At 41.4% G+C, this 17,408-nt stretch overlaps 1 protein-coding gene across 10 annotated transcripts in view; it reads right to left on the reverse strand.

The window, feature by feature from the left end:
- MAP4 (microtubule associated protein 4) overlaps nucleotides 1-14,888 on the reverse strand; it is a 229,887-nt gene extending 214,999 nt beyond the window's left edge. For 8 of the 10 annotated variants that reach the window (XM_069095953.1, XM_069095958.1, XM_069095954.1 and 5 more), the window contains exons 1-2: nucleotides 14,760-14,888; nucleotides 3,973-4,041 (exon numbers count right to left, since the gene is read on the reverse strand). The gene's annotated coding sequence lies outside the window, so the exon portion shown is untranslated. The remainder of the gene's footprint in view (nucleotides 1-3,972; nucleotides 4,042-14,759) is intronic. The other 2 variants (XM_069095951.1, XM_069095952.1) reach the window with 2 other exon arrangements.
- Nucleotides 14,889-17,408: the final 2,520 nt, after the last annotated feature.

Here is a 17,408-nt window from a genome sequence, read left to right on the forward strand (position 1 = left end):
ATACTAGGAGAAATTTTGGTGGTTTAAAAGAAAAGTCATCAATATTTATTTAAAAAAAAAACTTTTCATTAAGCACTTACTATGTTCCAGGCATTTCCATGGGAGCTGAGTATATAAATATAAAAGTGAGACTCCCCCTGCCCTCAAGGGGCTTCTATTCCCAAATGGGTGAGATAAGACCCTTGATGACCTTATCAGCTCCTATATATTCAATTACCACCTCTAAACAAATGTTACCTAAATATATATTTGCCATCCTATTCTCTTTCCTTTTGTCCAGCCTCACATTATCACAATTTTCAGATTTGGAAGGAAGCTCAGTCACTCTCTAGTCCAACATATGCCTCAAAGGAATGTCAATGACAACATAAGCAAGAAGGTATCCAGCTTCTGCCTGTCAGCCCGTATTGAGAGGGTCTTCCCTCCTTGGACAGCCCGTTCAATTCGCTATAAATTTTTCCCCCAACATCCGACCCAACCCCACATCGCTGAAACTTCTACCTGGTTGTTCCTAGTTCTATCCTCCAAGCTCAAACCAAACAAGTCTACTGCCTCTCCCACCTGGAAGCCTTTCAAATACTTAAAGATATCTACCATGTCCATTTTGTGGACACCTCCACCCCCATCCTCTCCTTTCTCTACTCCAGGCTAAATATCTAAATTGATATTCAAATAACGGGAACCCATTCAGGCCCTTACTATCCTTAAACAAGAATTTATTAAACAACTACCATGTGTGAGGCACTGTGCTAGATACTAAAAAGACAAAGAACGAAAGGGTCCCTGGCCAGAAGGACCTTACAATCCAACAATAAGAGACAACTTGCATAGGAATATACAAGAGAAATACAAAGTAATTTCTAGGGTTAGTAAATAGCAACTGAAAGGGATCAGGAAGAATTTCTTGTAGAAAATTGTACTTGATCTGGACCTTAAAAGGAATCAGAAATTCTGAGAGATGAAAGTGAGGAAGGAATACATTCCAAGCATGAGGGAAAACCAGCCAAATGAGACAAGAGTGCTCTATGTGGCAGACCAATAAGTTTGGGTGAACCACAGAGCACATCAGAGTACGGTAAAGGGAGTAATGTATAAAAAGGCTGGAATGGTAGGATGGCAGCTGGTTATAAAGTGTTTTAAATGCCAGAGGTGTTTATATTTAATCCTAGAGGTGATAAGAGAACAATTGAAGATTATCAGAAGGGTGGCAGGTCCTCAACAGAAATAGGGAAGTTCAGGAAAAAGGTGAATGGGGGAGTGGGGGTAAAAATAATAAGTTCAGTGTTGGAACACTTTTTGGATATGCAATTTGAAATGTCTAAAAGATGTGGGACTGTAGTTCAAGTTAAAAACTAGGGATGGATCATTACAGCATCATAGCACTGTCATCAGCATAGAGATGATAATTAATTTCATGTGACCTTACCAGGTAACCGAGAAATAAGAGTTGAGAGAGACAACTCAGAACACAGCCTTGCATATACATACAGAGGAAGAAGACAGATGATGATCCAGCAAAAAAAGGAGCCTAAAGTTGTTGAGTCTGGCAGTTAGAAGGAGGGCCAAGACAGCAATATCATAAAATCCCAGAAAAAGAGAAAGTGGTCAACATCGGATACTGCAAAGATATCAAGAAGAAAGGACCATTAAATCTGAACTACAGAGAAAGCACTTTCAGCTAAGAGATGAATTAAAAACCAGATGGCAGAAAGCTGGGGAGTGAGTATAGACAGTTTTTTCTAGGAGTTAAGCTGAGAGAAAAGATACAGAAGGCAAGAGTTTGAAGAAATTTCAAGATCTGAAAAAGATTTGGGTGTTGGGTGACTGGGTTTTGTTTTTTTAACAGGGGAGATTTAGGCACGTTTGGAGACAGAAGGGAAGGTACCAAGAGATAAGAAAGGACTGAAGATCAAGGACAGACAGGATTATTGTGGGGTCATTTGCTGGAAAAGGAGGGGAATAGGAAGCTTGAAACATGATATTCTGGAAGGCAAAGTAGCTAGGATTACAACCAAGAATAACCTACCCCACAAAACTAAGTTATAACCCTTCAGGGAAAATATGGCTATTTAATGTAACGGAGAACCTTCAAGCATTCCTGATCTTTAAAAAAAAAACAAACAGATCTTAAATAGAAAATTTGATATTTAAATACAAGACTCAAGAAAAGCATAAAAAGGTAAACATGAAAGAGTAATCATAAAGGACTGAATAAAGTTAAATTGTTTACATTTCTGTTAGGGGAAATGATATATGTAATTCCTAAAACTTTATAATTATTATAATTAAATGATAATTTATCATTATTAAGACACTTAAAAAGAGGGCATGGGTGTAAGTTGATTATGTTGGAATGATCACCAAAAACAATGAAGGAGTAAGAAAGAATGGATGCACTGGAAGAAGGGGGAAGGGAGAGGCAGAATGGGGAAAATTTTCACATATGAAAGAAAAATGAAATGAAGAGCTTTTACAGTGGAGGGGGAAGCAGGGAGATGAAGTGCCAAGCAAAGTTGGAATATATACTGAGTATAAAACTGGAGTCAAATTTATAAAAATAAGGGCCATTCCCCAATTGATAAATGATCAAAGGCTATAAGCAGGGGGTTTGAAGACAAAGAAATTAAAAGCTATTTATAACCATATGAAAAAATGCCCTAAATAACTACTGATTAGAGAAATGCAAATTAAGACAATTCTGAAGTACCACCTTACACTTCTCAGAAATGACAGATACAGGAGCAGATGAGGGAAAATAGATACACTAATGAACTGTTGGTGGAATAGTAAACTGGTCCCAACCATTCCGGAGAATAATTCTGAACTATGCCCAAAGGGCTATAACTGTGCATACCCTTTGACAAAGAAATCAAAGGAAAAGGAAAAGGACCTACACATACAAAAATATTTATAGCAGCTCTTTTTGTGGTGGCAAAGAATTGGAAATCCTATATGAATCTGACACAAAGTGAAGTGAAAAGAACCAGGAAATCATTGTGCACAGTTACAGTAATGTTGTAATGATGATCAACTGTTAAAGACTTGGCTATTCTAATCAATAAAATGATCCAAAGACAATTCCAAAAGACTCACGATGAAAAAATGCTATCCACCTCCAAATAGACAACTGATGAACTGAGTACAAACTTACGTATAATTTTTTGCTTTCTTTATTTCTTTTCTTCACAATATGGCTAATTTGTAAATGTTTTGCATGACTTCACATATATAAAAGATATACTGTTTGCCTTCTCAGTGGGAGGAGGAAAAGTACAAGGGAGGGAGAGAATCTGCAACTATGCAATTTAAAAAGAAAAGAATACTACATATAAATATTACTTTTTTTTAAAAAAAGGATCTACGATTGTGTATCCAGCACTGCACTAGATGCTGGAGACACAAATGCAAAAAAAATAAAATAAAACAATCCACTATCTTTCCAGTGTTATTTCAAATTACTCCCCTCTCTTTGCTCTCCATTCCAATCACACCAGCCTAACTAGCCATTGTCCCCTAGACAATATTTTCTGTGCCTTTGCATGGAAATGCCCAATATTTATCACTCTGTCCTCACTTTCACCTCTTATGATCCCTCACTCTTCTCAAAGGACAGCTCAAGACACCATCCCCTAGAAAAGATCCCTCCAGATTTCCCCAGCCAATGTCCTTCCTGGAAATTCCTCTGAGTAACTTTTATGCATGTGACATCCCTGCCACAGAATTCCTTAAAGCAGGGGCTGTCTCATGTTTGTCTTTGTATCTCCAGTGCTCTTGTAAGAATTTGCTGCCATGAATAACATCATTACTAGTTGGTATGGATTAGAGCTCTATACATTCCCACCACCCACAAAAAAAGCCACAGATAACTTCTCTTGAACATCTTTCTCAAAAAGACTGGCCATTCACAGTGATGCATTTCTCTTAATCGGTCTCCCTTTACATAGATGACATGTAAAAATTCATTTTGCTTACCTTTCCTGTACATCAAAAAATTCTGTTACATAAGCCACTGCTATTTTGGTTTCCTTTTTTTCCTGGGGGCTAAAGAGGAGGGGAATAATTATTTCAAAATCAGAAAAAAATAATTTTAAAAAATTAATCTATTGCAAAACATTGAATCATGGAATATGCATCATAACCATAGCAAGTTAAAGTCAGAGCATTGATTACCATCTTGGATCTTTGTATAATACTACATTAACAATCTCTGGTTTAAGTAGACTACCAACAACCCAAATTCAATCTGGTAAATAGACTGAGGAGAACACTGCTCTAGAAGCTAAATATAAGACTTAATCCTAGGAGGATGGGATTTTAAAGGGTCTTGTGAAGGTCATCTCATTCAAACTCACACCCATTCAGGAATCTCTACTTCAGGATATCTGGGCTTTCAAATTCTACTCAAAGACTTCCAGGAACAGAAAGCTCACAAAAGTCTATTCCTTAACATTCTTCTATCAAGAGGACAGATTGTTTCCTCAACAATTCCCTAGGAACAAGACTGTTTATTGCAATTTACCAAAAGTTCAACTGCTTTTTAGTGTTGTTATTGTAATCACTGTGTATATTGTTCTCTAGGTTCTACTTTTTTTTACATCAATTCATACAAGTATTCTCATGCTTTCTTGAATTCCTTGTTTACTGGTTCTTAGAAGACAATAATATATTATCATTCATATCATAATTTTCCTCTCCTTTCTAGAGTTCAATACCTAGTTCTCAGTCTTCTTTTCCACCCAGTCTGTTCCCTCATACTCGGGCACTTCAATATATATAAGGATGGCCTCATGAACACTCTGACCCCAGCAGTTCATCCAGCTCTAGTCCCATGACCCTCAGCAGTTGTTCCAAACATTCTCTCTTCAAGTACCTTGCTCACTCCATACCACTCCCCACTCCTCCCTCTCAAGAGAGTACCACACCTCCTATTCTAAGAAAAAAAACCAAACCATCAGGTGTGAACTCCCTGTGCCCCTTTATTCCAGATGTCTCTAAACTATCCCCCCCTTCTCTCTTTCTTTGCTCCAATCTCTGAAGAAGAGAAGCTTCTTACCAAAGCTAATTTCTCTACTTGTATTGTTGGAGTGGAGCTCCAATAAACATTCCTCCTTTCTCCCTCATCTTCAGTTTGTCCCAATCTAGTGACTTCTCTATCACCTAAAAGTTGACCTAGGTCTCCCCAATACTTATAAAAACCTGTACTTGAAGCCATTCCTCAAAAGATAAGCAAAGGGTATGAAAAGATAGCTTTCAAAAGAAGGAAGGGGAGGGCTACATGGCAGAGTGAATAGAACACTGACCCTGGAGTCAGGAGGACCTGAGTTCAAATACAGCAGCAAACACCTAACACTTACTAGCCTGTGACCTAGGGCAAGTCACTTAATCCCAACTGCCCCGCCTTCCCCCTCCAAAAAAAAGCAAAAATTAAGAATTAGAAGAGCCACTAAACTGAATATCTCGTCAAGCCTAGTGATACCACTAGTAACATATACACTAAGTCAGAAACAAAAGGAAAGATATCATCACCAGGATTAATATAATGCTTTAAAATTTATAAAATACTTTACATATTATCTCATTTTATTCTCACAAAAACCCTGGGAGGTAGGTGCTATTATTATCTCTATTATATAGATATGAAAGGCAGACAGAGGTTGTGACTTGCCTAGGATCACACAGCCAATAAATGTCTGAGACAACATTTAGACTCAAGTATTCCTGATTCCAGGTCTAGCAATCTATCCACTGAGTCACAGATACATATGCAAAAATACTTACAGCAGGGATTTTTGGAAGCCAAAATTACAACTTCTGGGGCGGCTAGGTGGCGCAGTGAGTAAAAGTGCCAGCCCCCTCCCCCCCAGTTCGGTTCTGGCCTCAGACACTTAAAACCCACACAAAAAAACTAGCCCTGTAACCTTGGGCAAGTTATTTAACCCCAATTGCCCTCCAAAAGGTGAAAAAGAAAAAAAAAATGCCTTAATCTCCTTTAATAACCCCTTGAGATACTCAGACATCTTCCACCACAGCTGGTTATTTATTTTTTTCCAATTATTTCTATCAGAGCCTCAGTTTCCCCACAAGATCTTCTCTATACCTCTCAGAAGACTTAATTATACACTATATTAGATACTGATTTGACACCACTGCACATCTTCTATTCCAATTCTAGGAATTTCATCTTCCATGACAAAATTATAGTCTAGATAGCAAGCTCAGTGACTGCTCCTCACTCTTTACTGCCAATGAAGATCCCCTTTGGGGTAGCCCCAAGACCTGCCTTCTTCAGACTCAGTCTCAGATTCCTTCAGTTAACTTTTGTCTGCTTACCTTTAACTTATTGATTTACATCAGGAGTAAGAAAAAAATATCAGAAGTGCTTTACTCAGGAAGACAAGAGTTCTTCCAAAAAAGTTAAGATCTATGTATGCATGACTGCCCTTCACAGTAAAAGTAACTGCCACAGACATCAATCACTATATATTTGAATGAAAACACAATTAGAGACAAAAGATCATCCTTTAATTTGCAGCTGCAGTCAATCTTTGCAAGTCAGTCTGCTTGGCAAGTGGCTCTCCTGCTCCTGGCCCAGAGTCTTTGACAATGAGCCACCCTTTCCCTTAAGGTTACAACTATGCTGGCCTCCTCTGTGTAGCGGTCAGAAGCTATGCCACAGTGCTGTAACTTGGGCTTTAGAATGTCCTTCAAGCATTCCTCCTGCCTTCTCCTCTTGCAGTTGCCCCATTTCTGTGAGCCAAACAACAGCTGCACGGGTATCCTGCTGTGAGCCCTTCTCAGTACATGTTCACCCTAATCAAGTTGTGTTGCAAAGGCCTAGGTGACTAGCTACATTCCAGAATCTCATCTTGCTGTTTAATTATAAATATGCTTGCATAAAGCATTGAAACCACTGCTCCTGAAAAACAAATGAAATGTCTGTGCCAAGTTCAGGGCTTCTAATCCTGACAGTGGTTATCAGTGTTTTACAGATCCTCACTGTAGTCCTAAGATTGAGGCACACAGGTAATGCCTGCCATGCTGTGTCCCAGAATCTCAAAGCCTCTGCGGCACTCCTGGTTTGGTTTTCTACTTTGTTCTCCTCTCACACACCGTTCTCAATCTATACACTGACCAGATATTAAGGTCAGTGACTGCTCCTGGTTCTCTATTCCCAATAAGAATGCCCATCCCCTTTTAGGGCAGCCCTACGAGCAGCCTTCTTCAAATCGGTTCAGATTCCTCCAACCTTCCCTGAAGATGCAAGGCTGACACCAACACCTAGAGAAGTGCTTGCTCCTCATCATGCCATGGCCTCCAAGACCCTGGGTTTTCTTAGAAAGATGATTTCCACTGCTGATTTTGCAACACCACATATACTATGAATTAGGTATTTTTAATTCCAAAGCCTTTTATTTTGCTTTAATGTATTTCTTCAGCTGTAAATACTGTGTTTGACTAGAAAATCCCTAAGGTCCCTTGCAAATCCCTTGCAAAACTGGTCTGTGAGTCTACAATAATAAAAAATGTGCAAGATAGTACTTTTTTGGAGGGGGGCACAGAGGGACAGTTGAGAAGAACATGGAAATGTCATTAAAACAAGCTAACAATGATAACATCTAGCAACTCCAAAAAGTCTAGGAACCAACATCTTTCAAATATGTACTTAGAAAATTTCCTTACAGGGCCAAAACATATCCTAGGTCCCTTTTTTGCATCCTGGAACTTTGTGGAAAAGACTGAAAAATAGTATTTTTGTCATATACACTTATTTCATTCTAGTGATAATGAAGAATACTTCAAACAGAATGGCATTTACCCTAAATACACAATTATGTAATAAATAGCCTTAAGGTGTTTAGCTATTCCAAAAAGTTCACAGTCTTACTTAGTAGTTGCCAAGACCCAAGACTGATAATGGTATTGAATGGTTTTTATAAAAGCCAGTGAACAAGATACCGAAGTTTTAATGTGGGCCTCTAAGATCCTCTATCAACTATTCACCAGTGCTTTTGGAATATGACCACTGCACAGAAGAATCATCTTTTATAAAGAAATCATTTTAACAGTACCAGATTAAATAGGAACTGAAAGGCTGTAATGCATTTTGAAAACCAAGCAATCTTTTTTAATGCCTAGTAGTGTCAGGGCAGGTCAAAGGGCAGAAAAGAACAAGAGGTCAGATCCTGGACTTTCAAGACAAAGAATGATCTGTTAGACCTGCTTCTCTATGATTTATTCAGTGACCAGGAGGAAAAAGAAGATGGGTAAACCTGATTTCCAAACTAACAGGGGAGTTCAGATACAAAGCTAACCAACTAGCATATTCAAGTTTATCAGTTACATAAAGTGAAGTAAACTAAATCCTCAGATTACAAAGGGTTGCAGTTGTTTTATATTTTAAAAAAATCAATTTGTAACTGGAACTGAGAGGAAATTTTCCCACTGAAGCATTATTATAAACAGGGGAGAGCCTAAAAACCTAATCACCAAAGCCTATTTAGATAGTATCAACAATTAGGTTCCAGAGTATAGCTGAATTACCATACTTAGTTTCTAACCTGTGTTCAAGGTCCTAGAGACTTGGGTTACTTTGCAAAAAGAAGACTGCAGCACTGTATATCATCAGATAGAGAGCAAGCCTTGGAGCCAGGATGATCCAGGTTCAAAGACCCAGGTGCCTCTAACACATCCCAGGTTGGTGACCCTGTGCAAGTCATTTAACTTCTCAATGCTTTATGTCAGAAATGTTGCCAAAAAGATGCCAACCTGAATTTCCTCATCTGGGAGTTCCCTATAACAATAGAGCAGCAAGATGCCACAGTACAGCACTGTACTGGAGTCAGGAAGACCTGAATTCAAATCCAACCTCAGTCACTTACTAGTTGTGTGATCCTGGGCAAGCCACTTTAACCTATCAATTTCCTTAACCATAAAATGGGGATTAAAACAGCACCTACCTCCCAGGAATGCTGTGAGAAAGGACCAGCTAGGTAGTGCAGTGCATGGAGCACTGGCCTTGGAGTCAGAATGGCCTGAGTTCAAATGTGACCTCAGACACTTAACACTTACTATGTGACTTTGGGCAAATCACTTAACCCCAATTGCCCTGCCTTCCCCCGTGCAAAAAAAAAAAAAAAAAAAAAAAAAAAAAAAGGAATGTTGTGAGAAACTAAGTTAATATCTGTATAGCACAGTACCCAGCATAGAGCAGGCATTTAATAAATGCTTATTTCCTTATTCTCCCCAACAAAATCACAGGCCCAAATCTCAAAGGCAGGAGAGGATAAACTAAAGGAAGAGCTTCTCTCCTTTTCTGGATAGACACTAGGCAAGGTTTTTGGTCTTGATTCATTTCCCATAATCCACCTCCTTAGTCCCCCTACCTACTACACTCTACCTTGGGCTGCCCCACTACTTCAAGGCAGTCTAAATTTAAACATTACTTGTATTCCTATCTCCCTTCACTTCCCCTTACATAGACTATTTCAGTAACTTAGTCTCCCTGTCAAGTCTCTCACTGCCAAAGTGCTATTTCTAAAGCCCAGATCTAATCAAGTCATTCCCCCAATAGATCAACTCCAGTGGTTCCAGGTTACTTCTAGAACCAAGAACAAGTTTAGAAGGAAGTTGAAAGTTCTTCCCAAGCTGGCCTCATCCTCCCTCTCCAGACTTACTGCACATCATACTTCTTTAAGCACCCTTCGGTCCATCCAGACACTGCTACTCCCTGAACACACTTCACCAATGACACCTTTGGTGACCATGAACACTGCCCCTCATGACTAGAAGGTACTGATTCCTTATCTCCAAATGTTGAAATCCCTAATTCCCTTCAAAATGTGGTTCAAGAGTCACTTTCTTTATAAGGCTTATTCTGATTCTCCCAATTTCTACTATCTCCCTCAATTAATATACTTACTACACTTAGCATGTATTTACATATGAGTGTAGAAAATTCAGTAAGTTCCTTGGGAGCAGAGTCAACTGTCTTTTGTTTTTGCATTCCCACGCCTAGCAAATAGTAAGTACTTAATAAATGCTTGGTGATTGATTGATTGCTGGTCTTTCAGTCAGGTTAGCCTGGATTCAAATCATTCCTCAGCTGGGTTAACCTGTGTGTCTCAAGTAACTCCCTAGGGCTTATCTACTAAGTCATGGACCATTTTTGTTCTCTATTAATAAAAGGAGTTCCCACACAGATGAAGTCAGACATTTCACTTAATCTTTTTAAAATGGAAAAGATTATATTTGAACTACCTACCTCACAGGGCTGTTATGATAAAAGCAACTGGAAAACCTTCAAGTGATATATAAAATTAAGTTACTATTCACAACCCAAGATAAATACTTCCTTGGTGGAAAGTGAAAGTGAAAATATCAATGGAAGCACAGGGGAAAAGATGATGGACAGGAGGCAGAGGAATAATAAGCCATCACTTCAAAAGACAATATTCATAGTTTTGTAAAAATGGGCCAAAACTAAAAAAACAAGAAATGCAATAGGAACAAATGTAAAGTCCCACACTTAAATTCAAATCAACTGTACAAGTATGCTATTTAGAACAAAGTAGGTGGTTATCCCAATATACTTGACACTGATCAAACCAGACCTGAAGCATGGAGTTCAGGTCTGGGGACCATCTTTGAAGAGGGATGTGGAGGGGAAAGCAATCAAAATGTCTGAAAACTGAATCATATGAGAGAGAATTAAATAAACTAAGAATGTTTAGCCTGGAGAAAACTTATAAGAAAGTTAAACACTGTAACAAGGGGCAGCTAGGTGGTACAGTGAACAGAGCACAGGCCCTGGAGTCAGGCGTACCTGAGTTCAAATCCAACCTCAGACACTTAGCACAAAAACTAGCCATGTGACCTTGGGCAAGTCACTTAACCCCAATTGCCCTGTAAAAAGCAAGAAAAAACAAGAGTAAACATATGTGTAGCTCCAGACAACAGATCTAGGACCAATATGCAGAGAACTTAGGATGGAAATAGATATTGGGTCAACAGAGGAATGATAGCTCTTAGAGCTATCTGAGAATAGAATGGCCTGCATGGTCACTGGAGGTGTTAGAGCCAAAATTAGGTGACCAGTTTCAGATGTTGAACCAGACAATCTTTAAGTCTCTTCCAATTCTAATTGCCTCTAAATTCAATAACATTTATTATTAGGGTAAAGTCCAGAAAGAATTATGCTCATTCTCTCACTCTTATGCTAATTAAAAAAAAAAAACTTTTAGCTCAAACAACTGGCTGAAAACCAAAAACTTTTCTAGTTGAAAGAAGCTATTCCATCAGGAAGGGAGACCTTATCTATAGTGACAATGTTGACTTGTTGGTCAGTTATTTGATACAGAAGAGACTGCTTTGCCTCAAAAAAAAAAAAAACACAGGACTGAGAAGGCACCAATCTTAGTTGTAGTCACTGACTTTGTGCCTGGCCTTGACCAAATTACCTCACCCTCTACTGAGGCTGAGAAATAGATTAAAAATCCCTTTGCCTCATAAAGATGTTTGACTTAATGAATAAAAAGCACTTTAGAAGCAAACAGTCATATGTGACAATTTAATCCCTGGCAGGGTAATAAGGTATGAAAATTAATTATCTCTTAAAAGACATTCTAAATGAGTTTGAACTTATTCACACAAGAATCACAAACAATGATTTATAGTGGCAAAAATATCATTTTTAACTTGCACTATCAAAAAACTAGACTGATTTTTATGATTTTAAATTTCCATATAAATTCCTAATACTCAATTGAAACTTTTATACCAGTGAGTTAACCTAGGCAATTAAACAAGTAAATTAGTATAATCTGCCTACACATCTCAAATAAGCTGTTACTATACCTCCTTGGCCCTCACTGTCCTCAACACAATTAGCATCAGCACTAAGTATGACACTGATCTTTTAACAAAGAGAATATGAAACCAATGAGGCTTATTTGGTTTCCTTTCCAAACTGATCAAGTTAAATAAGCAGCCATATCCTCCAGTATCAAGATGTATCAAGATGTATCCTCCAGTAGCAAGACACTTGACGGTCTAGCTAAAAAAAAAAAATCAAACTTTTTGTCCTGATATTAAAAAAGTAATGTCAAAGATCTTATTAATATTAACAATTATAGAGAGACTCATCAGTGAAAAAATATCTGACTCTAGAATTTACACCCACTACTCCTAATTCTGCCCTCTGAGGTTAAACAGAACAAATTTAATCCTTCTTCCACAGGATAACCCTTCAAATATTTAAAGGCAAATATAATGTCCATTCCTACGCAGTCCCCAAATCTTTTCTCCACATTATCACCTCGGCCCTCCCATTTCCTTCAACTGACCCATGGTTTCAGGACCCTTCACCACAATGATTACCTTCCCCTGAGGTGGTGTCTTCCATGTAGCACTCCCAAGAGAAGGTACCCAGACCAACAAACACCCAAGCATTCCTGTGTGTGATAGGTGTCTTCCTTTAATGAAGATGTATGACTCACCAAGCTATGAGATAGATGAAAATATCCCTCCAGGACAGCTAGCTCCCTCTGCTCTAATTTCATGCTCATCAAACAACTTTCTAATTCTTGATTATACTTTCTAAAAGAAAGGAGATAACCTCCTTGGTACATATGTACCATTGTGGTCTTTACAACAGGTTATGCAGTAATCATATTTATTAATATATCATATATATAATTAATAATCAAATTTATAATGCAGATCAGTAGTTCTGCTTTATAAATCAGTCTCTACTGAGTTAGGTTAGATTGGATTAGAGGCCCCAAGAATGACTGTAGATTAAAAAAAAACAACTAAGTTTGAAAAGCAAGAGTTAAAATTTAAGCAAAGTTTTTCCCCCCAAAAAATGAAGTATGTTAAGTTGAATGGGACATTAAATCTTATCAATAAATTGAGGAAAGCCTCAAAAGAGCAGTTCAACACTAAGGGACCACAGCCATTAGAGCAGAGATCCAGTGATCAGTGGCAGGGACAATATTTGCTGGGTCTCTTCTTGCTTAGCAACTCAGTATCTCTTCTACTAAACAGGCAACCTATAACAGTTAAAGTATGACAACTGGTCCCACTAAATCCAAGCGCTCAGCCTGGATTCAAGACTGATTTATAAAAATAGCTGCAGCTACTTGTGTTTGAATCTCTCTCGGCTGATGACTGGGCAGTGTTACCCTATAGGCCTGGAGTCAGCTGTATCTACTCACCACACCCATTTTTCACTAGCCTGGAGGAGGGAGGAGGTGGGAGCTAGAATATGTAGCAAATGCTGCTCCCTTATCCTGGGCCGGATGACCAAATTACAAGCACAAATACCCCCTGATGCAATGCCACAACCATCTCTCGGAAAGAGTACAGGCAGCTGCCAAAAGTTCAGCAAGCAGGGAAACGGGCGGGAGACACACACATACACAAGAGGCAAATACACACTGCAAAGGACTGCAACCACAGGGAGAGTGGTGAGAGGCCCCGGAGAGTGATACTGTAACTAGACCAGGCAAAGAAAGAAACGGTTTTTGCAGAAGAAACTTACCTACACTAAACTTTACCAAGAGCTAAATTCAGTCAGCATTTATCCCTTCCCCCCACCTCACTCCAAAAAAAAAAAAAAACCCAGGGTCAAATCACTGCATCCGTCAAAAAGACGCCAAGTCTATGCAGCAACCGTACATTCCTTCACTGGAATGAAGTCCCCAAGATATCCCCGTCCCAAGACACTTCCCTGGAGGGCAAAAAACTGAGCTCACTTAACAAGGAACCCTCTCCCTGAGCAAGAAAATCTCCCAATAGAGAAAACTGCTAACGCTTAACACAGCAACTGGCACACAGCAGCCGCTTAATAAATGTTTATTGAATGGATGCCCAAACGTCAAATCACACATATGTGTTGTGGTCTCCCAACTGCCCAGGCGCTAGCCCCAAGACGCGAGCGACTTCTTGCTCCACCCCATCATCCCCATTGGAAGTGGATGGTCGTTCTTTGGGACTAGACAGCCCACGCCCGTCCGTAAGCCACAGAGTCCAAATCACCCCGGAGGCTCATCACAGGGAACCCTCCCCCACCCCTGTCCAGGACCCACGTGCTCAGTCCCATTCCAAGGGCCCCCGGGGAGAGTAAGTGGTGGAATCCCCCAAGGAAAAGGGTCCCTGAAGTCGGAATCTGGGAGGTCTCACCCTTCCCCCACAGACCACGCCCTAAGGCGCCCCCAGCCTCCTCTAGTCGCTCCCGGCCCCCAGTCCTAGGGGTGCCCCCTCCTCGCCCCGAGTCACACCCCGGGAGCGACCCCTCCCCGCCTTCCAGGGGCTCCCAGTCCCCGCCTAGGGTCACACCCCTAGAGCTCCCCCTCCCCTACTAAGGGCGCCCCCTTCCAGCCTAGGGTCACGCCCCGGGAGCGCCCCCTCCCCACCCAGGGTGACGCCCTAGGAGCGCCCCCTGCCTTCCTCTCAGGGGCGCCCCATCCCCGCCTAGAGTCACGCCTCGGGAGCGTCTCTCCCCTACTTCCCGGGGGCACACCTTCCGCCGCCTCGTATCACGCCCGAGGGCGCCCTCCCAGCCTCCCGGGGGAGCCCCGTTCCTCCTCGGGTCACGCCCCGGGGGCCCGGATTCAGCCCACCCCGCCCAGAACCGCCCGACCCCGCAGCTCCGTCTGAGGAGACTCAGGGATGTGGACGGCGGAGATCGGAACCCGGGAAGGGAGGGGACGTGGGAGAACGCAGGGGGAACCCCCAGACCCGGCGCAGCCTCCACCTACCCGCTCCCGCCGCCGCAGACACCGAGCCGAGAGCAGAGCCAGCCAGGAGGGAGGGGGCTACGGACGAAGGCGGGGAAAGGGGAAGCCACTTCCTCCTCGTCCTCAGCGTGGGGAGGGTCCGGGGGCGGGGCCTCCGAGCCGCACCCTTCCCTGCAGACCCGCGCCCCGCAGGCCAATCAAGCGGGGGCGCCGGTCCTGCGGCGGACCAATCAGAACTCCCGGAGACTCCTCCTCCCTTTTCCCCTCTCTCCCGGCCTCCCTCCCCCACCTCGTCTCTGACGGAGAAGAAGGAGGATGAGGTGGAGGAGAAGGAGGAGGAGGAGCGGGAAGAGGGAGAGAGGTGGAGGGGGCTGCGGGAGCCACTGGGCGGGGGAGGAACAGTGGCCTGGAAAAGAGGAAGAGAAGGGAATGCCCCGGGAATGGCGAGACTAGATGTGGAAAGGGCAGGAGAGTAAGGGAGGGATCATAGGAAGCTAATGCAATTCCCCCGTTTTACAGAGGAGGAAACTGAGACCAGGAGGAACCATGATACCAGAGGTGTCTAAATGGTAGAGACAGAAGAAGGCAGAGTCATGGGGGACCTTGAAAAGGCTCTCTCCAGAGTAGTAATAGAAAGTGAGGATAGGAATGAACATGAGACTAAGAAGAGCCCCGAGGTGATTAACGAATGTCAGAGACCCTGAAAATGGATTAAGCAAATGCTTCTAAAATCAGAGGATTTAGAACTAGAAAAGAGTCTCCTTAAACAATGGGCAGGGAGCAGATACTACCACTGGACCCGGAGTAAGAAAGACCTGGGTTTAGATGCCGCCTCAGACTCTTGGCCCTGCAACACCTTGGGCAAAATATTTAACTCTCTGTACCTTAGAGTCCTACTACAGAAGGAAGAGGTTAGATGTCATGGCCTCTAAGGCCTCTTCCAGATCTAAATTACACTTATTTCTGAAGATCCAAAAGAACTTTTGTTTATACAGGTTAGATCAATATTTACCATGTTAGAAATTAAAACATCACAGGGTTATAAAAATAGTTTTGACCTCTCAGATCCCCCTGAAAGGGTCTCAGCGATTCCCAGACCATACTTTGAGAACAGGTAATCCAGTCAATCCCCTTCCTTTCATAAATGAGGAAACTGAGGCCCAGAGTGAGAGGAGAACCACACAATCTTGAAAACTTCCCATCCATTCTCAATACACAACTGCTAAAGTGATATTCCTAAAGCTGAAGTGGCTATGTTACTCACCAGCTCCAAAAACTCTAATGACTTTAGGAGGAAATGCAAAATTACTCTGTTGAATATTTAAAATCTATCACTTTGTGCCTGTACCCTACCTTCCAAGGTACATAACCTTTTCATGCTCCCTATAGACCAGCCAAATTGACCCACACTGGACATTGTCTCCCATCTCCCATCTCTATGCATTTCCACAGCCTAGAATTCCTGACTTCCTTCAAAGCTCAACCATAAGGTCTTTGCTGGTTCTCCAATCGCTAGTGTCTTGACCCCCACCTAACTACCGTGTTTCCCCGATAATAAGACACTGTCTTATTAATTTTTTGTACAGAAAAACACCAGAGGGCTTATTTTCAGGGGAGGGCTTATTTTAATGAACATTAACAGCAATTTTAATAAACAGGTAAATGTGAACAAAAAAATGTACCAGCAAGCAAATCACTGGGGAAGAACAGGATGACACGCTCACTGCTGCAGCTCTGATTGGATGCAGCTCGGATCGCAGTGTGCGGTGTGCGTTTCAGGGGGGGGGGGAGGTGCATACAGAGGGTACCGTAATAGGGCTTATTTTTGGGGGAGGGCTTATTTTAGAGGAATCTTACACAGTAAGGGGAAGGCTTATTTTCGGGATAGGTCTTATTATCGGGGAAACACGGTACCTTGTGTTTACTCTGTATATATTTTGTGTTGATTCATATATAAGATGTATCTATTTTGCTCCTCCTCCTCCCCCCCCCCCATTGAATTTCAACTCCATGAAGGCAGGGATTATATCATTTTTGTCTCTGTATCTCCACTGTCCAAAGAAATGCCTGACAATTGGTGCTGGAGAAATATTTGTTGATTGAAGGTAGCTAATTCTACTTTCAAAGGACTCTAATTATTAGAGTTGTCAAAAAATGGACATATTTCAGGTATATATACCCCTCTAGAAACTGTCTGAGGAACATAGGAACATAGAACGTAGGCCCAGAAGGGACCAGAAGGGCCCTCTAATCAATCAATAAATGAATAAATATTTTTAAAATGCCTACTCTATGCCAGGCACTATGCTAAGCATTGGGAATTCAAAAAGAGGCAGAAGACATCCATGACGTCAAGGAGCTTACAATCTAAGAAGATAACATGCAAACAAATACATGCAAAGCTATACAGAGGCTAGGAAATAATTAACCAAAGGAAGGTACTAGAATTAAGAGGGGTTGGGGAAGGCTACTGTAAAAGAGATTTTAGTTAGGACTTAAAGGAAGTCAAGGAAATCAGTAGGTAGAGCTGAGGCAAGAGAGAATACCAGGCATGGGGGACAGCCAGAGAAAATGCCCAGAGCCTAGAATGGGGTGTTTTATTCAAAGAACAGCCAGGAGGTCAGTGTCTCTGGATTGAGGAATAAGTATGTATTAGAGAGTGAGGTGAGA

This window comes from Petaurus breviceps, unplaced genomic scaffold (assembly GCF_028583685.1).
Source record: "Petaurus breviceps papuanus isolate PSGF00001 unplaced genomic scaffold, PetGlider_PUasm1.0 227, whole genome shotgun sequence".
In the NCBI taxonomy this organism is placed as follows: domain Eukaryota; kingdom Metazoa; phylum Chordata; class Mammalia; order Diprotodontia; family Petauridae; genus Petaurus; species Petaurus breviceps.